This window comes from Zonotrichia leucophrys, chromosome 11, assembly GCF_028769735.1.
Source record: "Zonotrichia leucophrys gambelii isolate GWCS_2022_RI chromosome 11, RI_Zleu_2.0, whole genome shotgun sequence".
Lineage (NCBI taxonomy): Eukaryota > Metazoa > Chordata > Aves > Passeriformes > Passerellidae > Zonotrichia > Zonotrichia leucophrys.
In genome coordinates this window covers 467901-490914 of record NC_088181.1, presented here as the reverse complement: position 1 = coordinate 490914, position 23014 = coordinate 467901, and the positions used below count along the sequence as shown (strand labels likewise).

Below are 23014 nucleotides of genomic sequence, written 5' to 3'. Positions count from 1 at the left end.
CACGTTAGCTCTGATCAATAGAGCCACTGTGGAGCAGCTCATGCATGGCTGCCTGGGCCCATCGATCCACCCTTCCAACAGGTACTGCCCGTCTGAGGAGCAGCTGCAGCTGAGCACCTGCTTTCACTGCAGGCCCATTCATTCTGGGCAGTCAAGGAGACCCCTTGCCCTTCTCTGGAGACTCGCCAAGAGCACACTTGCAGCAACTTCCCTCCTGCCTGGGGCAATCCATGACCAACTGTGCTCCCATCCCACCCCGTCCCGTCCCGTCCCACCCCATCCCATCCCATCCCATCCCATCCCATCCCATCCCATCCCATCCATCCCATCGCATCCTATCCCATCCCATCCCATCCACCCCACCCCATCCCATCCCACCCCACCCATCCATCCCACCCACCCATCCATCCACCCCATCCCATCCACCATCCCATCCCATCCCATCCCTCCCATCCCATCCCACCCCATCCCATCCCATCCCATCCCATCCCACCCATCCCATCCCACCCCATCCCATCCCATCCCATCCCATCCCATCCCATCCCTTTGGACATCCAGCCTGTAAAAACGATGCCATACAAGCACTCCCAAAGCACCTAGTCTGGGAATGACACCTTGGACTGCTCGAGTTAGGAGAACTCAGAGGTTTTGCAATTAGGACCATGTGCACTGATGAGACACAGAGCATCTGCAACTGTCCCACCACTGCTCCTCACAGGAGGACCCTCTTCTGTCCCAGCTGGGATCTGGGGGCTGTCCCCATGTGCCCCGTGTGTTCCAGCAGGATGCAGCATGCCTGGCCTGGCTGGCACTGGGCATCAGCCCAGAGATTCCATGGGGCTGGTCAGGCCAGGGGTGCCTGTGGGAGGAGGGAGGTTTATTGTGCCAGCTCATACAGCAAACGTGGCCTCCAGCAGCACCCCCACACGGCAGAGGCTCTTCCTGGAGCAGAGAGCTCCTGGGTTTCAGGATGGCACCTTGAGGATCCCTGTTCTGGTCAGATGCCATAACAGGGCAGGAGACAATGGACTGTGAACACTGACTGGCCACCAGCAGCGTGCTGGCAGTCCTACTTCTCCTTACGTGCTGCTGGCCCCACATGTAGCAGCATTTAGGGAACCAGTCACTGTTCTGAAGGAGCCCCAGCAGCTGTCCCTGCACAGATGTGCTCCCCACCAGCTCCTGCCCAGACAGCACTCACAGCGCTGCTCTGAGGGCTGGGAGAGGGCACAGGGGCAGCCCCAGCTCCAGTCTGGCAGGTAAAGTCCATGGCTCAGACCTGTCCAGCCTGGAAAGCCTCTGAAGAAGTTAGAGAGGCCTTTCCTGGTTGGGTTGTACGTGTGCCATTACAGAAGGGCTGCAGGGCTGCCACGGCAGCTACAAACTTCCAGTCAAATGAGTGTTTATTATTATAGGTTTGATGCAGTTCCCAAAACACCCTAATCAACAAGTAATAAGGCCTCGAGAGAGCAATTAGAAATCTGAACTTTAACTCTCTTATAACCACAGAGTAGGAAGTGACTTCTGCTCCAGTTTGGGGTTTGCCACCTGGCATGTGAACGAGGGGGAAATACCAAAAAGCTGAAATACCAAGAACCTGAAATACAGAATAACTGCAGACAAGTATTTGAACAATGAGGTACAAGGTCCATTTCTACAGAAAGTAAATGTGTGTGTGGCAAAAAGCATAATGGTTCCGGGGGATTCATGCCCAAATTTGCAGCCTCTCTATCCCATTTAGGTCTTTTCAATGCTTCCTCTCAGCTTTAGACAAGCACCAAGGGTGTTCAGTGCCTGTACATGTGCAGCATCTGCCCCCTTTAAAGAAAAAAAATTACCTCAGTTTTCCCACTTGTGAAATAACAACACTATCTGCCTAAAGGCAACACCAGCCCTCGAGATGCGGGTTTGCTCAGAACTTGTTTTGAATACTTTGGATAGGCCACTTCAGACAGGAACTGCACATTGAGTAATTCTTGCCATAGAGAATCACGTGGCTACTGGAAAGCAGAGAATTGCACAAGAGCCCATCTGCGTAGCACGGCTGGGTCGGGAGCTTGGCCAGGAGGGCCCGTGCTCCACCAGGGCTGGGGGCCCTGGCTTGCCAAGGAGCTGTGCCAGCAGCAGCACACACCCACAGCTGGGATACCCCTGCTCCTTCAGCCTTGGAGGCTGTTCCTCAAAAGCCTTACTCTGATCTTTCTTGCTGAGCTGCCAGATGTTGGAAGGCCAGGCTCTGGTTCCCTGGGTTCCCTCGGCACAGCAGGCAGCAGCAGGTACAGGGCAGGGACAGCAGCCACCTGCAGCCACACACGGGGCAGGGACAGCAGCCACCTGCAGCCACACAGGGCTCTTGCACCCAGCAGGTACAGCCCCGTGAGCTGAAAGAGGCCCTGCCCTCGTTCAGGGGAGCATCCAGTGTGGAATGGACACACTCCCCACCCAGGCTGACCACGAGGAGTGCCGGCAGTGCTGGTCCTGTCCCAAGGCCAGGGTGCTGTGCCTGGGAGGAGCAAGGGCTGCATCCCTGCCAGCTGCCTGTAAGGACAGCAGAGCCTGGAGATCCTGGTGAATTTTAGATGTCCCAGCCTTAAAGAAATTTCAGGTCTCAAAACTTTAGTTTGATGTATAACTGGAGCCAGCAGAGGGAGTGAAATGCAGGGACACTGTAGTGTCCATGGCAAAAGGAGCTGCCAGGCTTTGATCCAGGTGCATCTGGTTCCATGACACGTCTCAGAACCCAAAGGGAGGGTACAGGTACACCTGGGCACAGGTGACACAGATACGGGTTAAGAGATGCAGGTGATCACTTGTAGGAGTGAGGAGTTCTCTTCTGCATCATTATCAATAGAAAAGAGATGTTCTTGGGTCTAACATTGTATGTTTCCAGTATGAAAAGGTACCCAGAGCAACCTCAACCTCTCAAATAATTCCTGTTCCAAGGGGCTCTGAGTAATGTCCCCATGAACAGGTTCAAATGCTTTATCTTCTGGCGGTGCTCATACAGTCCTGAGAGTGACCATATGAAGTCCTGAGGAGAAGCCTAAAATCAGCAACGCTGATATTGCTCCTTGTTCTCTTATGCCTCCAAAATATCCTGGTCTTGGCATTATCCTATGCACAAAGTGTGACAGACGTTCACAAACAGCTTCTTGGTGATTCCTTAGCTAATTTCTCTCTTCAAAAATAGCAATTTTGCAAATGGATTAGTTCTTCAGCGTCCACTTAGGATTTTTTTTAGCCTCATCTTTAATGTGCCTTCAAAGACAGAGATAGTTTGCCCTTTTGACTGAGCATTGGCCATTTTCGTTCACCATTTGATTGGAAGAGATAGGACATGATCTTTACTAAACTCTTTAGTAACGTGTGAGCTTCCTTCCAGCTGCCTCTGAAGGAGAATTTTGAAAAGTTTTTAATCTGTGCGTTTATGCACCAGTTTCCAAAGAAACACTTCTTTGAGCAAAGTGCTAAATTGTAACAAGATGGTAGCTTTAATAATTGCATTGAATACTGTGGAATTAGTTTAAAATAAGTTTTTCCTCCTTGAAATGAGATTATGTTTGTGCCTGGATCAAGCAACTCTGCACCGGTCTTGAACTTGTTAAAAGATGGAAATCGGAATAACCACTGCAATATTGAAATGGTAAAACGAGAACAGAATGGCAATTGGCCAGTGTTTATGAATCAGAGAATATGATCATGAAATCATAAGAATAACCACCAAAAGGTAAATAAATTACCCAGCCTACTACTTATTTTCATGTGCAGCTTGACACAAAAGCTGAAGCCATGAATGATTTATACCTGTTTTAACAATAATACTCATTTTCCTGAAAGATGGTCAGCACTCAGGCTGCTGTGGGCACTGTGCCAGTCATTGAAAGGTTAATGTCTCAGCAGCAATACATTAAATTATGAATTATACCAGTCCCAAAATGGAAGGTTATTAGCTCGGTATGTTTAATTAGCCCGGCTCGAACTTTGCCATCTGCCAGCAGCGCCCATCACTAATGCACGGCCACGTGGGATAGGAGGGGTGGGAACCAGATGCCAGAAGCAGCAAACATTGCCCTGGGCCAGCCCGGCTCACCTGGAGCTCCGCCGGGCCGGGCCGGGCCGGGCCGGGCTGCCCCAGCACCCCCGGACCTGCCCTGGCACCGGTACCGGCCCCGGCCCCGGCACCTGCACCTGCCGGTGTCCGCCCTGCCCCGCCAGCGGGCTCCTGCTCGCACCCCGCACCTCCCGTGGGAGGACAGGGCACGCGGGGTGGGCCCGACACGGCCCGGAGCCGCAGATGGGCCAGAGCAGAACCGCGCCGCTTTCCCGGGCAGCGTGCGGGGCCCGGTGCGGGGCGTGCGGGGCCCGGTGTGGGGTGTGCGGGGTGTGCGCGGTGTGCGGGGCCCGGTGCGGGCTGTGCGGGGCGTGTGGGGTGTGCGGGGCCCGGTGCGGGCTGTGCGGGGTGTTCGGGGTGTGCGGGGCCCGGTGCGGGCTGTGCGGGGCCCGGTGTGCGCGGTGTGCGGGGTGTACGGGCCCGGGCCAGCGCCCAGGGATGTGGGAGGCAGCAGCCTGCCGGCGCTGTGTTTGCACAGCATCTCCTGCCAATAACTGCACAAGGCTACAATATTTAGCTTTTCAATAAATATTTAAATTTTGCTTCTTTGCTTATTTATTTTTTTTTAAAGAACAAACAGTAAATTCTGTTGGGTTTTTTATTAGTTAAGATTATGTGATGCTTTGGAAACATAATGCACTTAGTATTGCAATAACTTGATGACTTCCCATGACTTTGCGGGCGCTCTTGGGGAGCCCGTGTGCTAAAACTTGGGTTGGAACTGTGTCCTGGAAAATGTGGGGCAGGATCTGAACTTGTAAGAAGCCAAACAAAACCTTAAATTTAATTCTTATTTTTGTAGGTAGGATAACCTTGCCAAAGAGGAAAGGAATTTGGACAGACTTAACATCCAGCCTGTGCAGCTTCCACGAGCTGGACGCTAAAATGAAGAGAGAGTTTATTCATTCCCATCTCAGCACAGCCCACCAGAATTAAAGGACATTTTAACCTACAAGGGAGATTGGGTCAAAGACTTCCCAACCTGCCTACATAGAGAAGGCTGTTCAATTCCTCTGGCTACCAAGTCTCCACATTTCTGTGTTGGATGTGAAGAGTAAAGGGAGTCTGGCAGGAATCAGGAGGCGTCCAAGTCAGCGTAAGAGACAGCACCAGGTAGAGGCTTGATTCCTTTTTCCTAATATTCTTGCAGTATGCAGTACAGACATTCTTTCTTCTCCTCCCCTTGAACTTTTGTTGATTTCCTCTTCTCCACATCCGTGGAGCCTCTGTAGTTGTACTTGTGGAGCAGGTGGCATGGTTGGAATATCGGAGCAGCGTGTATTAGAGTGAAACCTACAGACAGAAATAGAAAGTAAATGGGAGATGAATTGATCAGAGGAAAGGCAGAGGATGGAGGGGATAAAGTAAAGGCAAGGAGAGAGACAAGTAATACCTTGCCTGTGTGCTATAGTAATTTATTATTTTTATATGGTGCCCGGGGTGTGCAGTATCTGTTTTACTGAACAAATAGAAGAGTTCTCAGCCCCAAACAGCCAACATATTAATTTATTGTGTGACAGCCTGACAAAATGAGCAGCCAGGCCAGTGTGACGAGGAATAATTTAGTGCTTGTGGAGCATCAGTAACTTTACTACTGGTACCCTCACTTGTGTATGGCATCTGATGGACGTCTCTTTTGTTAGTAAGGACTTACTGTACAAGAAAAATTTCCCTTTCAGGGGAAATCTGACTCGGGGGGTGTCTTAGCGCATGGGACAGGGCTCTGTGTGGAGGAGCAAAGAGGCTGCCAGGTCAGTGCCCTGGGAGGGGAGGGCTGCGGAGCTGAGCCCAGGCTGGCACAGGGCGGGCAGCACACACCCCAGAGCGGGGTGTGCAGGGACACGCACAGGGCAGCCAGACGGGGGCAGAAGTGCAGGAAGGGACTGGGCAGGGAAAGCTGGACTGTTTGCGGGGAGCAGGCTCCAGCTGCAGTTTCTGGGACAGCAAGGAGATGACCTGAACCAACAGGCTGCAGTGGGAGAGGCTCCAGTGCAAACCTGCCGTGACCGCGGCACCGGGGGAGCCAGAGCTGAGTTGTTTTCCAACACAGTTATTGCCACTTAAATTGCAGTTTTATTCCAAAAGCAAATTCCAAAGTTTTATGTCCATAAAGGTTTAGACATAAACAAGAAAGAAGTCAGGAAAGTGGTATGTACTGTGTAAACAGTCTCGCTTTATAATTAATGCTGGAGATCAGGGAGCAGCAATGGCTGTGCATGTGTGGTCATTCAGATTTACTGTTGCTCTGATTAAAACCTAGTTGGGCAATAATTTTATGCCCAGGTAGGGGCAGGAGGAGAGCAGGATGCCCCCAAGCAACCCATAAATAGTGTGGTGAAGACAAAGCGTTTATTACTTAGCTTCACAAAGGCTCCCTAAGTGCTCTCCCAGGGTATATATACTCATACCCCAGATGCCAATTCTGCAAATTAGCATTATTTCTCAAAATCCCGTGTAAATAGAAGTCATTTAAATACTTGATTTCATCAGACAGAATCACCCATGGAAATGTCAGTCTCTTTTCCTCCCTTTAGTGGGGTGAGCAGAGGTTTTCACTGCCTGGGTTTTCATTTCTCTTGGAATACTTTCACTGATGGCAGAACCTGGCAGGGTCTGGGATCCATACAGGACTCAATCTCAGGATTCTGTCCCATCTCAGTGCCTCATGCTGGTGTAAAAGCAACTCTGGGGCAAAAACTTTACTATTTATCACTGAAATGTGCTATTTTGAATCTTCTATCTAGCAGTTTAAATTACTGTGCCAAAAGTGGTTTCATAGCTAAGACACACAGGGAATTAAAGGGATTTGAGATTCTGTCAAAGTACCATTGGGATGTCCCTTTTTTGTAATTAGAGAAGCCACCAGTGAGTTCAGCTCAGGCTTTGCTGATGGGCTGTTGTTTTGTCATTGGGCATCCTGCCACAATAACTTGTTCAGATTTTAGAAACTTTCACAATTATTTTAATCCATTTTTGTATGGGATTCCATGCAAAAACAGGTACCTTAGTTAACAGAGTAACAGTAAAACAGGTTGAGAAAGACCCATAAAATCATTTTTACATAATGAAACAGTTTTCCTAGATATAATATAACATATTAAAAGGTGAATATTTCATGATTTTCCAGGGGTAAAAACAAGTGTTGCATTTTAAGGATGCCTGTCTCTCCTGTTCAGGGCAGTAAAGAGACAGACTTAATGCTGAATTTTGCAGGGCACTGGACTTGAGCACCCTTACAGCAGACAAACTGCCACTGACCAGGAGGACAGTGCAAGGAAGTGTGCTTGCTGGGAGGGAAAAAGCACTTTTCTAGCAGGTAGTTTCTTTTTTAATCACAATTGTTTGTACCTGCTGGTGTTTTGAATTTTAAGAGTTGATTCCAGAGAAATAGAGAAGGGAGAAAGAAAAGGGCAGGTGAACTTGATCATTGAGGCACCATGAGAGGACATGGCTTCATGGTGCTCTGGAAACAAACCAGGAGGAATTACACCAACATCCCCTCTCATGTGCTCTGCTCCATCAGAGTCACTTTTGTAGCCATTGCACAAAATGGGAAATCGGGCAGAAGGTGGGGGAGTGAGCTCTGAAGTGCATTTCTGGGCACTTGCAGCATACCCCGTGTCCCATCTGAGCTGGTCCTTCATTGCAGACAGTGAGTCTGTGGCAGAGCTAGGAATAGAATCCAAGCCCTTGTTCCAACTCCCAGATCCTCAAGAGTATTTTTAGGAACTTAATACCATTAATTTTATACTCTTTTTGGCCAAGGATCTTAGAAACAAGATCATGCTTCCTCCTGAAATAATTTTTAAAATCCTACTTGTATAGTCTTGGACAGCTTTTTTTCAGGGATCGTGTACAGTTTAGCGCTATTTAGGAACAAATGGGCTTAAAAATTGGTCTTGGGAAGAGTTGTGCATGGGCTGTGCTTTTGTGCAGCCTTGAAGTGCCAGTAAGGATGGGGAGGAGATGGTGCACAGTCTTTGTGTTCTGCAGGGCTAACAGTACCTGTCTGTGAGGGGCTTTGGCCGAGGGCACTGGGGCTCAGGCGTCTCATGTTGGCACGTTCAAACTACTGAAAAGGTGGAGAAAAAGTTCTGCGCCTACAGATTTCTACACACAGTCATATTTTTCGTTGTGCTAACTCAGCAAACCCCTTTAAGCCCTGCTCCGGCATCCTATCTATTATTAATTAATTGATTTCCTAAAAGCTCATTATTTAGTTTGCCTGAGTTCCTCACAGGGTGCTCAGCTGCAGACAGCAGAACACTCCTGTCACAAAACACCAACACATGGAAAAGGCCAGGCCAGGCAAAGGGGAGGTTGAGACTGGACATTCAGGAAGGGCTGGACAAGCTCTCAGGCATGTGGTGGGATTCTTGGGTCTGTCCTGTCCTGTAATTGCACTCAATGTTCCTTGTAGGTTCCTTCTAGCTCAGGATATCTATGATTTAGCAATCAGGAAAAATTTCTTCTCTGAAAGTGCTGTGCAGGCCTTGCACAGGGTGCCCCGGTCAGCGGTGGAGTCATCAGCCCTGGAGGGGATTTACAGGCTGTGCGGTGCAGCACCGGGGCACACGGGTTACTGGTGTCCTTGGCAGTGCTGGGGAACGTTTCCAGCCCAAATGACTGCTCCTACAACAGGGCGGGAGAGCAGCTTCCCATGGTGCAGCAGATGAGCAGGCTGTGTGTCTGTGGCTGCCCCGTCGCTACTGCAGCGCTGCTTTAGGGACTGCTCATGGGGCAGCGACCGTGGGGACAGGGAGCAGGCCTGTGTGGGAGAGTTCAGCTGCCCAGGGCAGGCGTGGCAAGAAGGGCTCTCTGTGGCGCTGCTGCGGCGGGTGCTGCCCCAGGTGTGAGAGGCTCCTGTCCTTTGCTCCATCCTCTCCTCGCTCGGTCCAGCTCGGGTGGTAAACGTGCTTATTGCAGCGCTAATGTCCTGCAAGTGGGATCCCACCTCCAGGTATATTAGAGTAATGAGTTCACACCTAACTAATGGAGACTTAATAGAGTTACTAATAGGCTGCCTTTTCCCCCCACGGTTTATGACCCCGCGGCCGGGGCTGTCAGGGGAGGGAGAGGTGAGAGGCAGCGTCAGCCCCGGCTGGGCCTCGGCCCGCGCCTGGCCCGGCAGCCTTTCCAGGGACATCGTCTCTCCACCTTTCTGCAAGGAAAAATAAACAGTTTGAGGCTCCTGTGTCTTTATTAAACATTTCCTTTAAGCTGCATACTTTGGCTCCCTGCCCAAATGCACCAAGAAAGCATCCACAGAGCAGCTCGGCCGCGGGCTGGCGGAGCAGCCCCCGCAGGGCCGAGCACCTGCGCCGCTGGCCTCGGTGTCCCGGGCCCCCGGGCCTGCCGGCGAGGCGGAGCCCCGGGCACAGGGTGCCGGCGGCGAGCAGCAGCAGCAGCATGGTGGCCCCGGGCCAGCACGCGGCTGCGACGTGGCAGCCAGGTGGGTGGGCAGCGTCGGGCCCCGCGTGTGCCCGGGCCGGGCCGGGCCGGGCTGGGCCGGGGGCACGGGGAAGGGGGGGCGGCCCTGCGGGGTGACCGCGCCGTTCGGGCTCGCCGAGCGCTGCCCCGGCGGCGACGGCCCCGCGGCGGGCGGGACGGACGGACGGACGGAGGGGGCGCGGCGGTGATGTCAGCGCGGCCTCCGGCCGGCGCTGCCAGGTAAACAGCCGGGAACAGCCGGCAACAGCCGGGAACCGCCGGGGCAGGCGGCGGGGCGGGCCGGGCCGGACGAGCCGCCCGTAACCCCTTCGGGCCCGGCAGCAGCGCGGGGCTCGCCCGTGTCTCCGGGGGCTCCCGGCCTGCAGCGCCCGGGGCGATCCTGGCCCTGGGATTCCCAGTGCCCAGGCCGGGCCAGGGGCCAGAGCCGCATGCAGCATCCCCGGCAGCCCAGCCCCACGGCTCAGGTACAGGCAGCTGCGCAGCGGCTCACAATATCCTTAGTTTGCTGTTGCCTCATTCACCAGAAATGCGCCTTCTCTGTGACGCCTTCGGAGCAGCCCAGCAGTTAAATTAGTAACTACGATAAAAGCTGCCAGTGCAGTTTGGAGACAGGGTTTCTAAATCCCGGACAACGCGTGGATGGAGCCGTCCTGGAGCTTGAGCCTTCGGTCCCCTCCGCCAGCATCCATCTCGGCAGAAAGGGTGCACAGCTCCACGCAGGCTCTGCCTGGAGTGGGACTCGGTCTGGATCTTCCTCAGGCAGGACTGGGTATTTTTTCCAGACATTGTCCAGTAAATACTGTGCATCATCTGTATGTCTGTCCTGTCCAGAGTGGCAGAGAGGAACTGCAAGATAGAGAGCTGAGGAAAACCCCCGAGAGCCTCTGCTGACGGCCAGGTGCCTGCTTCTCCCTGCTCGGCACTCTGCTTTCCCCCCAGAAAACAAAGCTGCCGTCATACGAGTGCCCATAAAACACGAGGCATCCTGAGTGCAGAGATTAGTGGTAATTTTACAAGGACTCAAATAACGTCGGTCTGCAGGGTGCAGCACTGCCTTGAAAGGGAACAGCAGGCATTTCCCCTGGAAGCAAGTTTCCTCTTTGGAGCAGTTTACTGCCGAGGTGCAGTGTCACATTGTGGCACGAATACACTGTCAGCCTTTGGTTTGGAAGATGAACATTTGATACCTCTTTCTGCTGCCAAAATGCACTGCCCAGACCCAACTCCCAGCATGGTTATTTTTTGAAGCATTATGTAATTGGATTGCATGGTCAGTAGTGCTTCCTTAACAAGCCTTTCAGCAAACCCTCTGCCTGCTGCAGCCAATCCTCAGCCCTTACATACACACTTACTCACGCAGGCTCAGTCTGGAGTAAACTCGCTGCTAAATACAGTTAGGAAGCAGACGAAACCAGGCTGGGAATAGATCATCTGCTTCCCCGCGCTACGTGAGCCGTGGTGTGGCCAAGCCCTGGGTGCCGCCGGTGTGAAAACGGGGTCACGCTGACTATCCCAGCTGAGGGGTCACTGCTGCCTCCTCCACCGTGCCTCTCCCTAATGGGGGAACAAATCTGCCTTTTGGAGCACAGAGAGGCAACGGGACCCAGTGTCCTTGTCTGCTCTCACCCTGCCATGACTGCCCTGAGCCCTGGGGACCAGCCCAGGGAACACTCTGCGAAGGCGCCCAGGGCAGCAGGGCCTTTGTCCTGGGTTCTGGTGTCAGCTGAAGGGCTGGTTTGGGGCCTTTATCCCAGGTTCTGGTGTCAGCTGAAGGGGCCTTTATCCCAGGTTCTGGTGTCAGCTGAAGGGCTGGTTTGGGGCCTTTGTGCCGGGTTCTGGTGTCGGCTGAAGGGCTGGTTTGGGGCCTTTGTGCTGGGTTCTGGTGTCGGCTGAAGGGCTGGTTTGGGGCCTTTATCCCAGGTTCTGGTGTCAGCTGAAGGGGCCTTTATCCCAGGTTCTGGTGTCGGCTGAAGGGCTGGTTTGGGGCCTTTGTCCCAGGTTCTGGTGTCGGCTGAAGGGCTGGCTTGGCAGCCAGGGCTCAGTGCAGCTCCTGGGGCTGGCTGGCTCCCGGCCGGCTCGGCCCTCGCCGTGTTTTCCAGGAGCGTCCCTCTCCTCCAGCCGCTGGCAGCCCACGGGTTATGGCTCTGCTGACTCACGGCTTCCTGTTTGTGATTGCTGACTGGTGGCAGCAATTGCAGAAGCAATAAGAGATATTAAAAAGCGTGAACTTCCACTGGGACCAGGAGATACAATTAGGGCTGTGCCAAGAAATACACTGCAGCGAGCTGCGGAGCCCTGCAGCCCCCCGTTCCCTTGCTGCAGGAAGTAGGAAAATGAACATCGCTGGCCTTTTATCATCTCTGAACCCAAATAAAAATTGCGTTTGACTTCTGAAGCTCACTCTGGCTCTTTTCCATGCTCCTCCTCAAAGCCTTTGATCCAGCCTTCTGTCTGGGTCTCCTCTACCTGCTGCTGCTGCTGAGATGTAGGGATCCGTGTTCTGTGCTTTCACCTGACTGATTCTCTACGAAAAGCCTGCATGAGGCTGTGTAAAGAGGCTGCTTTAGAAGGCATGCACAATGTAATATTATTTCTGTTCTTTTTTTATGGGAAATATCTCTGGGGAGAAGCATGAAAGTATATGGAGAAGGTGCTCTTTGATCAGTAAGGTCTAAATGTAGCATCCAAACTGCATGTCTGTTTCTTCATACTATGCTGAAATTCATCTTAAAGTGCGACTCCTGGGTGGGCATTTTCCTGTTTCTTCTTCCTTAGCTTGAGCATTTGGAAGCATTGCCATCAGTTTCGTCTCTGGCCCTGGTGGGGATTGTCCCCAAACTGATTTTGCCACCCTATTGTTACTGTATATTAGTTTTTCAATGTGTGTTTTAATTCCAGTTTTAGCCTGATTGTCAGATCTTCGTTCTGGTTATTCAGCTGAGGACAGGAGGTGGAGGATGGTGTTCTGTGAACTGTGTGTCACTGGAGGACAGAACATATGCTGAGGCTGGTCTTTGATGGATTGAAGCTACAGTAGTTTGCAGCTAAGAAAAAAACACTTCACTTTTGTACAGGCATTAAACTGACTTGTAAATTTTTTTAACTCTGTGACAGACATAGGGCCGAGAACTGGTACAGAGAACAGACATTAGGGGAGGAAACAAATCCACCCCAAAACCTCAGTTATTTCAAAACATACCAAAAGTGGATTGACAGTGGATGAAGAGGAGGAGGAGGCAGTAGTGAACACACAACACAGTTCAAGCTGGCAAGGAGCCCTTTCTTGAAGAATGTAAGTTTAACCTTTAGCATTCAAGTGTCTGGGCTTAAGTGTCATTATGAGCAATACTTTCCTCCAGCACAGCCTCTCCTGCTTGGAGGAGGGTTCTGTGCAACCTCATCCATTTTCCCCTTTCCTGTGTATAAAAAATGTGTTTCTGGTTGCATATGCTGTGCCAAGGCCCTTCGGGTGGCAGAGGCTCTGGGCACCGTGCGGGTGGCCCTGGATGGGTCCAGGCAAGGGCCTGCCCAGCCAAGGGGGCTGTGGAGACTGCCACGGCTCTGAGCTGATGGAGTGAGTGCTTTGGGGTTTGCTGCTTGAATATAGGCTAAAGGTTCTGTGCCCTGAACTCACAAGTGGAGCTGGCCGGGGCAGGAGTCCCCCCAGGGCACTGCCTGCAGCCAGCCTGTGCCCAGGCCTCGGGCTGCCCAGCCCGGGCACAGCACACCAGGTACCTGGGCTTGTTGTGGCCACAGGAGGAAAAGGGATCTGCTGGAAAATCTGGGGCTCTGCTTGCTTTGGGGAGAGAACCAAGCTAAAACGAGGAGCGGGAAGGGATGGACCTGGTGTTGCCATTGTCGTCATCACCCCCTCCAGTGCCAACTTTACCTTTTGATGGAGACATGGAGAAAAAAATTAGTGAGACAGCGGCAGATGAACATCAGACCTGGCTGTGGACAGGCTGCATGTGTCCCCTCCCCACCCCCCCAAAATCATCTCCAGCTGTAAAACACTTCAGGGCTGACAGAAACCACACGCAGCCCAGCCATAACCCAATCTGCTAAGCTGCATTCCAACAAAAGCGCAGCGTGGACCTAAAAGAAACACTGTCCAGGATTGCCGTGGCAGGATGGGCGCCGGGCTGGGAGGGATCCCCCGAGGCCGGGCGCTGGGGAGGGGGCACAGCGAGGCCCCCAGCCCCGCTGGCTCGGCAGGGCCCTCCCGGGGCACAAATGGAAGCATTGTTGGCCGGGGATGGCTGCGGGGGACGCGGCGCTGCGGTCACAGCCCGGGCCCCAATTTCAATATGCGCCGCTCACGTGCCGCAAATGTCAGATGTGCTTATGTTAAATACAGGTAATAGCGTGGCGTGCGGCTGGGAGCGTGATTCCTGCAGATATCTTGTCTGATGAATTTTGCATCTCGTGTTTGTGATTTTTCTGAGCAAAGAAGTACAGGTTTTAGAGGAATAAGAGCAGATATTTACAAAGAGATAACGATGAACTGTTTGATTAAGTGCGGCAAAGATGCTATGTCAGATCCGATTTCTCACTGCTTACAACACAGGGGTGGAGGACGTGGTTACTATATAGTAAGTGCAGCTGGTGCTGGTGCTTAACTTGGTGAATAATTCAATGCAGACTTTCCTGCAAATCTCCAGCTTAATTCTGAAATAAGTCGGAGGGAGAGGAGGCTGATGGACTATTTTGCGAGGAGCATTGGGTACCTGGCTGGCACAGAGATGAGAGGGTTGCATTGCTGTCACTGCTCCTGGCCCCAGCGCGGGGGTGAGCACAGGAACTGCCAGCCCTGGGCCGGGGTCCCTGTGCAGCCACTGCACCTGACAGACCCAGACCAGCCCCCAGACAAGCCAAGGTGTCTCTGTCCCTGCTGACAGACTCTGAATTCCGTGGAAACCACCCTGTAGTCCAGAATTCTTCTCAATGCTGAAAACATGGGGGTTTTTTCCCTAATTTTGGGGAAGCTGTAATTTTATTCTGTAACTTATTTTCCTCTTTTATCCCTTTAAGATGGTTCCCAAACATTTATTGTGGGATTTTTCATTTAAAATAGTTTTCTAGGGAAATTACTGTGACAGTGATTTAATTGTTTAATTAAAATCTGACATTGATGACAACATAAATACAATAGGCACGAGGTGATACAGGCATTAAATAAGTGCAATTGTGGAATACATCCATAGAGTACTCTGAGCGCATGGAGCCGCTCACAAAGAAATGATGTTCAATATTTATCAGGTTAGTGACTTCTAATTAAATGCCAAGACTTTTTTCTTCATTTCTCTCAAAAAGCCAAGAAACATATAGATGTATTCCAAGTGTTTATTTCCATGGCAAACACATCCATTCGTGTTACGGCCTGCAAAACAAGCAAATGCACGTTACAAACCTGCTGTCTGACTGAGGGGTGTTTACTGAGCCTGCCTGCAGCAGCCTTGCCAGGTTTGGGGACAGCTGGAATAGCCCACTGAGGTCCTGTCACTCCCACTGCCTAGAGCACGATGTCTTTTAATAATCAGGTGAAGCCCCAGAAATAGATTGGAGACAAAAGAATAAATGTTCCTTTGAACATCCCCCTCAGCCCAAACCTCCCCAAATCCTACAGCATTTCTTCTAGAGGAATAGTCTCTCCCCTCCAGCACCCCGTGTCTCAGGAAAAAGGGCAGCAGCCCCCCCAGTAACTGAGGCAAACATGACTCCAGAAGAAATCCCTGCTATCTGGCTGAAATTGCTCAGCAGTGTGGCTCTCCAGCCGTGCTGCATTTTTGCATCCCAACAATGACTGTGCTGCTGCTGGAATATCCCTTTCCATGCTTCTTGCTGGGCGTCTCTAAATGGTATCAGCTCGCCTCTGCGGCTCAGCAAGCCCCGTGCAATCCATCGCTGCCGACTGCCTGCCCTTTCCCCTTCCAAACCCAGAACAAACACATCTGCCCCAGCTCGATTCCCCTCAACCTTCCCCCCTTCTCCTGCTCAACTCCTCACAAGCAAACTTTCCAAAGGAAAAGCTAGCTTACCTGGCCAGTGCTTTGGGCATAGAGTCATACAAACTGATCAAGGCAGACATCCTAACTCCAGCACAGGGATTTGATTGCAAATTTCCATTGCAAAGGAGCAGAGGGAACTGGAAATCTGACAAATGCCTTCAAATTGACCTGTGTTTCCACAATGCACGCAGTGTTTAAAATGAATGGCAGACTTTATCATTTGGAGCTCCTTCAAGGACTCTGGCCTTCCATGCTTTGTTCTGATTCTTCAGACACATTTCCAAGAAGCACACAGCTATGGAAGTGGATGATATTATGGAGACTTTTTCTAAGCTGAATCTCCCCCCTCCCAACAATAATTTTTAAAGCTTGAATTTTAAAAGATAGCCTGGAACTTTTTTTTAACTCTCCCCACACGTCAGCCCCTTGTGCCCCGCGAGCCTCCAGCAGCGCAGAGCCTTGGCCCAGTCCCCCCGTGCTGGGTGGCGAGCAGTGGGATATGCTCAGGGATCCCTACAAATTGAGCTGAGTCCCGAGTTTCACCACAGACCTATGCAAATCTGGCCCACCCCTGCCTCCTGAGCCCCTGGCAGCCAGGTCATGTCTCCAGGGGAAGACCTGATCTCGCTGCAGAATCCAGGGAACCAGAGCTGCTCGCCCCCATTTTACATGTTAAAGATAACAGCTATTCTTGCTGAGAGTCCTGTCCAAAAAGCCATATTCACTGCCTTGGAAAAACATTTTGCTTCAAAGTTGTTCCTCTCAATTTGTATACATTTCTGCAAATAATAACTTCCCTTGAAAGCGCCGCTATTCGTTCCGTCTGTTCAAAATAACATAGAAATGAAATGATACAAATCTTTGCGCAAATACATCAGATATGCCATGAGACAAAAAACGGGTTAATCTAATAATTCAGCTGTGTCTTTAGCAAGTTTCCTATGGGAAAAATCAGTCTTATTTTCCCTGCAGATCTGATACTAAGAGCTTCTTTCCGCTAAGCACATTAAAAGCTATTTGAACCCAAAATCCCATCTATGCGTATGCAGAGATACACATATAGAAACAAGAGGCACCCACACAATTGCAGATGAGGCTGTATCAAAATTTCTAATTAAAGTAAGGGAAGCCCCTTTTTATATTTCAGCAACCAGATTGTCTTTTTGTCTAGAACAAAGAAATCTTATGGAAAGTAAATTTTTTAGAGGAGACACACGTGCACATACATGTAATCATACCTAACGATTTCTGTACGAATTATCCCTTAATTCCTTGGCTGTGTTTCGGTGTTTGCGTAGTGGTTTATCCGCTGGTCCTGCAGCCGTCACTTGTTCCTTCCCTTCTTTTCACACACAGCCTCCCCTCATCACCTCTTTTTGCAACCTGGAAAACTGGGAACTCTGTGTTTCCCCAGCCTCCAGACGTCCGCGTCCAGGACGAGGGGCAAACCTCTGCCCTCTGTTCATCTGCTGTTTCCCTTCCCAGCCTGAGCTGCCGCCTTGCCAGGAGGGGAGGGAAGGATGTCCTAGGACTTGACCCCGGGGCAGAGCCTGCTCGGGCTGGAGCAGCTCCCAGGAGGGTGGGGGGCCGCGGGGCGCACGCCCCTCTCCCCGCTTAACCCCTGCGCTGCTCTGGCCCGGCGCCCGCTGCCCCGCTCGCTGCCGGGCGCTCGGGCTGCTCCCGGAGCGCGGCGGAGAAGAAAGACGGAGGGGCTGGGGCAGGAGGGCTGCGCGCAGCGCGGCCGGAGCAGCAGCGGGATCTCGAGCGGGGGATGTTTGGTTTGTGTTAACTACCCAGACAGATGCACTTCGGCATGTTTGCCTTTATGGGATCCATATGTTGTCATGGGAAATTAGAGGACAGCGGCACACAGCTCGAATTCACGATGCGAGCGCAGAGACAACATCCGTGGCTCCAGCCCGCGCTCGCACACGTCCCTGTGGAGGTGCCTGTTTCTGGAGCATCCACAGGCACTCCTTTGCTCCCCAACTTCCCCACACATTTCCTCTTGCCTTGCTCTGCAAAAAGTGTGGCCACAGGCAGCACCCGCAGCCTGGGCCACCAGAGCCACCGCCTCAGGGGAAAAGAGGCACTTTTCTAAGTTATCCCAAGTGCTAAAGACAAGGGTTACTTTACTCTCACCTCAACTTCTTCCTCAACCCACGTTTGGTTCACGTTCAGCAAGAACAGCTACAAATTACATGCACTTTCCCAGGCAGCGTACCAAGCAGCCCCAAAAAATTCTGATTCCCACAGGGCTCCATGCTTTGGGGCTTGGTTGGTTTTTGTTTGGGTTTTTTTCTTTTTTTTTTTTTTTTTTTTTTTTGCTTGGGGTTGTGTTTTTGTTTTTTTTTTTTTTTTTTTAGGGTTTCTTGGGGGGGGTTGATTTTGTTTTGGTGGGGTTTTTTGGGGAGATGTTTTATTTTTTGGTTTGGTTTATTTTTTTTGAAAGATGAGTATATTAACAATTATTCTTTCATAAAACCAGACATGTATCAAGCAGGCAGTGACAGATTTTTAAGGGCAGCTTTTAAACGCAAACTGGTCCCCCTGTGGAGTCAGTCGGAGCACCAGGACTCACACACAGCACGCCTGGGTCACTGGGCACACCAGGGCTGCAGGTACAACACCCCCAGAACCGTGGCACCTACCGAACCCTGAGTCCCAAAACCTGCGACTTTCTCCCAAGCGCCAGACACCTCCAGCAATGCATCAACGGCACAGGCAAATTCCTCATCACCCCCATCCCACTTAAAGGGACTTGTCAAAATTCCAAATGGCAACCCCCACGTTAAGAAACAGGGAAAGCTCAAGACATTTCATTATAATAGGTACTAACAAACATGCAGTTTATTACCTTGCAGTATAAAATACATCTACATTAAGGTTCTCCCAAATGGAAAAACTGACCGCAACTGCATTCCACGTTCAGAGCTATGAAACAAACCGTGAAGATAATTATTTGAGTTATTATGAAAATTTAAAAAAAAAAAAGAAAAAAAAAGGTTAAAAAAAGCAAGAAAGAAAAGCAAAAAGAAAAAAGAGCTTCTTTAGATTTTCAAGACATTATTTAATTTAGATGCATTTCTGCTAATAATGAAAATAGCCTCTTACAGAAACATGAAAAAAACCATATTCCTGAAGCCTGGATAGAGGTTCTTTACTGGTTCACCTCCTCCTAAAATTCAAATCCCACGTTCCCAGCGATCATCTACATTTCTCGCTAGGGCTGGAATGGGGAGGGACAAGCTCCTGGAAATAAAAATTTTAAATAATAATCAGACATGGACCCGAGCAGAAAGTGAAAAACGTTACCGTTAGGCTAGAGAAATATTTATTTAATCAAAGCAGAGGTTCTGGTGGGACTGGAGGAATGTTGTATCCTCTCCTAAAAAAAAAAAAAAAAAAAAAAAAAAAAGAAAAAAGAAAAAAAAAAGAAAAAGAAAAAAGGGGGAAAAAAGAGGAGGGGGGGGGGGGAAGAAAAGAGAAAGCAAGAAAGAAAAAAGGCAGAGGCACAGCCGCCTCCTGGAGTTCCCCATTGTCCGGGGCCATAGAGAGCCCCAGAATGGCATTAAACTCACAAAAGGCACATTGTGCGGGGGACAAAAAAAGCCCCTTCTTCTACAATAACTTTTAGCTTCTTATTTTTAGAAAATGACAAAGCTGTTGCCAGCGATGGCTGGTGAAACCTGTAGCCCGGCTCCCAGCGCGGCCGGCCGCGGCCGCATTGATCCGCCGGCCCGCTCGGAGCGGCGGCCGCCAAGTTTGAACGGGGCCGCGCCGCGGGGATGCTGCGGGGATGCTGCGGGCGGCGGCGGCGGGGCCGGCGCGCAAAGTTGCGATCGCTGCCGGACGCAACTTTCCCGGCGGCTCCCGGGGAAACTTCGGCGGCGGCGGTGGCGGGGGTCGGCCCGCCCCGGCTGTGCCCTGCGCGGGGCGGCGCGGCCCCGCCCGGGGCGCGGGGGCAGGTGGCCCCGCGGAGGTGCCGGCAGCCGGAGCGGTGCGGAGCCGCCGGCCGGCCCCGCGCCCCCTGCCCCGGGCGGCACGGCACGGCACGGCACGGCGCGGCGCGGGCAGGGCGCTGCGCGGGGCAGCGCGGCGGGGCGCGGAGCGGGGCCGGGCCGGGCCCCCCCGCCGCGGGCTGGGGGCCGGCCGCTTGCCCCAAGTTTCGGTGCGGCGCCGCCGCCGCCGCGCTCCCCCCGCCCGCTCCTGCGCGCTCGCTCCCTCCCCCGCCGCCTGGGCTGAATCTTATTGATCCAGAAGGTGGCTAATTAGCCCTTCCCGTCGTGCCTGGGTAATGAGGCACATGCGCACTGCACTAATCAGCCATTTTTTGCAGGAAACTAATTAGCAGAATAAAGATCCAAAGAGTTTTTTTTCTTCCCAATCATCAGATCTGAGTCCGGGCGCTTCCTGCTCCGGCGACCGCCAGCCCCGCCGCCCGCTCCGCGCCCGCCGCCCGCTCCGCTCCGCGCCCGCCGCTCCGCCCCGACCCGCCGCCGCCGCTGCTGCTGCCGCCGCCCGCGGCCCCCTCTCTCCGGGGGGCTGCAAACTCCCCGACAACGATGCTGCTGCTGGGCAGCGGCGGCGGCGGCGGCGGCTCCCGCTCGGCTCCGGCTGCTGCCCCCGGCTCCCGCTGCTGCTGCCCCGGGCCCCTCCGCGGAGCCCCGCGCTCCTGCCGCCGCAGCCGCCGCAGCCTGCATGGGATCTGTAGCCCCCGCGCCGCCGCCCGGGATTAAAAGCGCCGCCGCCGCCGGAGCAGCGACCGCGTAAGTGGCAACTTTTCTGCCCTGTCCCCCGCTCGGGCTCCTCCTGCTCGGGGCGCCCGGGCTGCTTTGCATGGGGCTGGTCCGGCCCCCCCTCCCGTCCGCTCCCACCCACCGCCCCGGATCCCCCAGCAAACTTTGTGCCGCTCGCCGTCCCGGAGCCCCGCCGCCGCCGCCGGGGACGCGCAGGTGCCGGCGCCGCGGGGGCCGCTACGCGCCCGCGGACCCCCCCCGCCCCGCCCGCCGGCCATGGCCGCGGGGCGCGCAGCGAGCGCGGCGCCCGCCCGGCCGCTTTGTGCGCCGCGGGGCCGGCGGCGGGGGCCCGGCCTCGCGCGGAGCCCGCGCCCCCCGGGACCCCGCCGGGCCGCGACCGCTCCGCGCCGGGGACGCGCCGGAAAACAAAGGGGCGAAGAAAGTGCCGAAAACTGCCCCGGCGGCGGCGGGCCCGGCCCCGCGGAGCCCCGCGCCCCGCGGCCCGCACGGCCTGGCCGCGCACAGCCGCGGCGATTCTTGTTCCCCGCGGGCGGCTCGGTGCGGGAGCGCGGCGGGGGCGGGCGGCACCGCAGGCCGAGCCCGCTCGGGGCCGGGGTTAATGACTCGGGGCTGCAGCGCCCGGCGCTTGTCGCGCTACGTGAAACGCGGGTCGCTGTCGGTCCCCGCCGGGACCCGCCGCGCTCGGGTTCCCGCTGCCGCTCGCACCCTCCGAGGGGAGCGTGTCTGTGTGTGTGTATGTATTGCCCTGGCTGTGCACGGCGTGCGTGGGTGCCACGCACACGCGGGATTCGGACTGTGAATTATTTATAATTTGTGTTGCGTTTGTGTCTTTGTCCTCTTTTTTTTTTTTTTTTTTTTTTAATTATTCAGTTCCTCTCGCCCTCCCCCCCCCCCCCCCGCCCCCTCTTTTTAAAACAAACAAACAAAAATTGATTCCGAGCAAGGTCTGTTTCTTTCTCCCGCTGTGCTTGGGGCTGCTCTCGGTATGTCCTGGACTCTAACGCAACCGTGTCCCCTCTGCGCCGGCTGTCTTTCTCCTCTTCTTGCTCCTGTTTAATATGGAGCAATTTTCTGGAGACTCGGTGACTCCCTCCTTAGGGTCACATTGAGTTCGAATACAACTGAAGGTGCAGGAATCCTCCGACGGAGGAAATAGGAGAATAGAGAAAATGGGGTCAAGTTGGCTGCTTAGAGGCCAAAACTCCCATAGCTGCCTTTAAAAATATATGTATAATATTTGGCTTTCCTCGCTGTATTACGGATTGTAGCTTCCCCTTTCAGGTATTTTCCTTACAGCTTAAAGCCCTCGCTTCCTTTTGCCTCCCCCCCCTTGCACCCTCCCCCTGTTAAGGGAGAGGGGGGGGGAGGAGGGAAAATAAAAGGAAAAGAAATGGGGGGGGAGAGAGGGGAAAAAATAAAACCCATTGAGTTTAGGCAAATAAGGTTTGGTCTCCGTATCCTATTACAAAGCACTTTGAATATGCAAGACATCACACAAGACCAGTTATTCCAGTTACGACAAACTTAAAAAGAGAAAAAAGCGAGGCATGTTTAGATTGTAATTTGTTAGAGCAAGATCCGTATTTAAAATTCCATCTTTTAAATATTTTTTTTTCTACCCTTGCTTTATATCCAGCCTTTTCTAATGTCTGGGTTGGGTTTTTGTTTTTGGGGTTTGTTTTTTTGGGGTTTTTTGCATTATTATTAAAATCTTTCCATCGAGTTTAGGAAGACCGCTGCGAGCAACACATTTTCTGTATTTTTGTTCCTGTATCTCGGAGGAGAGTTGGCAGGGATTCTGTGGTTTGCAGTTACACAATATGTTATCATGTTTTTAATCACTAAATCATTGCAGTGGTTATAGATTTACAGTCTTAGGGTATTACTGAGCGGCGCGGCGCAGCCCGTGTGTGCGGGGACATACGAGAGCATGCCGTTAACATGCTCGTGAACTTTGCTTTTAAATCATTTCCCGGCCGAGCCGCGGCAGAGTGCGGAGCCAGCGTTTTGGCATCACCCCTCCACGCACTTGAGGAAAGTTTGTGCAACCCCGGCGGCAGGGCAGGAGCTCCGATGGGCGTCGAGCGCGCCCCGTCCTGCGGCGCTGGCGGTAAGCGGCGGGTCAGGGGGTGCGAGGGGTGCCCGCTGGGCCGGGGGGATCGGGCCGCCCCACCGGCCGCCCTCTGCTCCCGGTTCCCCCTTTATTATGTAACAGAGCCCTCGGCAGCATTAAAAATTCAGCATTACAAGCTGATTGTAATGCTCCCTCATTAGGGAGCACTGTCTGGTCCGGCACTGAGCGAAGACGGAGCGTGGCTTTTCGGCTGCCGCAGCAGCGGAGGCTGGGGAGCGGCCGGGAGGGGGGACAGGGGGTGTCCCAGGGCCCCGACAGAGGGTCACGCTGGGCTCCCCACCACCATGGAGCGCCGGCCCTGCGGCCAGGCCCAGGGCTCGCCAGGCTTCTTTCCCCTTTCCCCTGTGCGGCTGCCTGAGCTGCCTCCTGCCCGGTCCCGCTCCGCAGGCTGTCTTCCACTGGAACAAAAGCAAAGAAAAGGCACGTTAGAGGGGAGCGAAACTCTGCATCTGGCCCCAGAAGTTGCTTTGCTGTATTTGTATTTTTTTCCTCCTCGTCTTTTCTTTTTAACGCGGTCATTTTGTGAACAGAGGGCAGCAGGAAGTTGGCT

The 23014-nt window shown here is 53.1% G+C and overlaps 1 protein-coding gene and 1 long non-coding RNA gene across 4 annotated transcripts in view; one reads left to right on the top strand and one right to left on the bottom strand.

The window, feature by feature from the left end:
- Positions 1–23014, top strand: part of ZFHX3 (zinc finger homeobox 3) — a 384977-nt gene that overhangs the window by 241224 nt on the left and 120739 nt on the right. For 2 of the 3 annotated variants that reach the window (XM_064723577.1, XM_064723579.1), the window contains one exon: positions 4914–5224. The gene's annotated coding sequence lies outside the window, so the exon portion shown is untranslated. Of the gene's footprint in view, positions 1–4913; positions 5225–19779; positions 19865–19964; positions 20340–23014 lie in introns of those variants that run through there. The other variant, XM_064723578.1, reaches the window with a different exon arrangement.
- Positions 14892–17092, bottom strand: LOC135452747 (uncharacterized). Its single transcript, XR_010441688.1, has 3 exons — positions 16809–17092; positions 15601–15865; positions 14892–14942 (listed from the first exon to the last, which is right to left on the bottom strand). It is a non-coding gene; the product is annotated as an uncharacterized LOC135452747 (long non-coding RNA).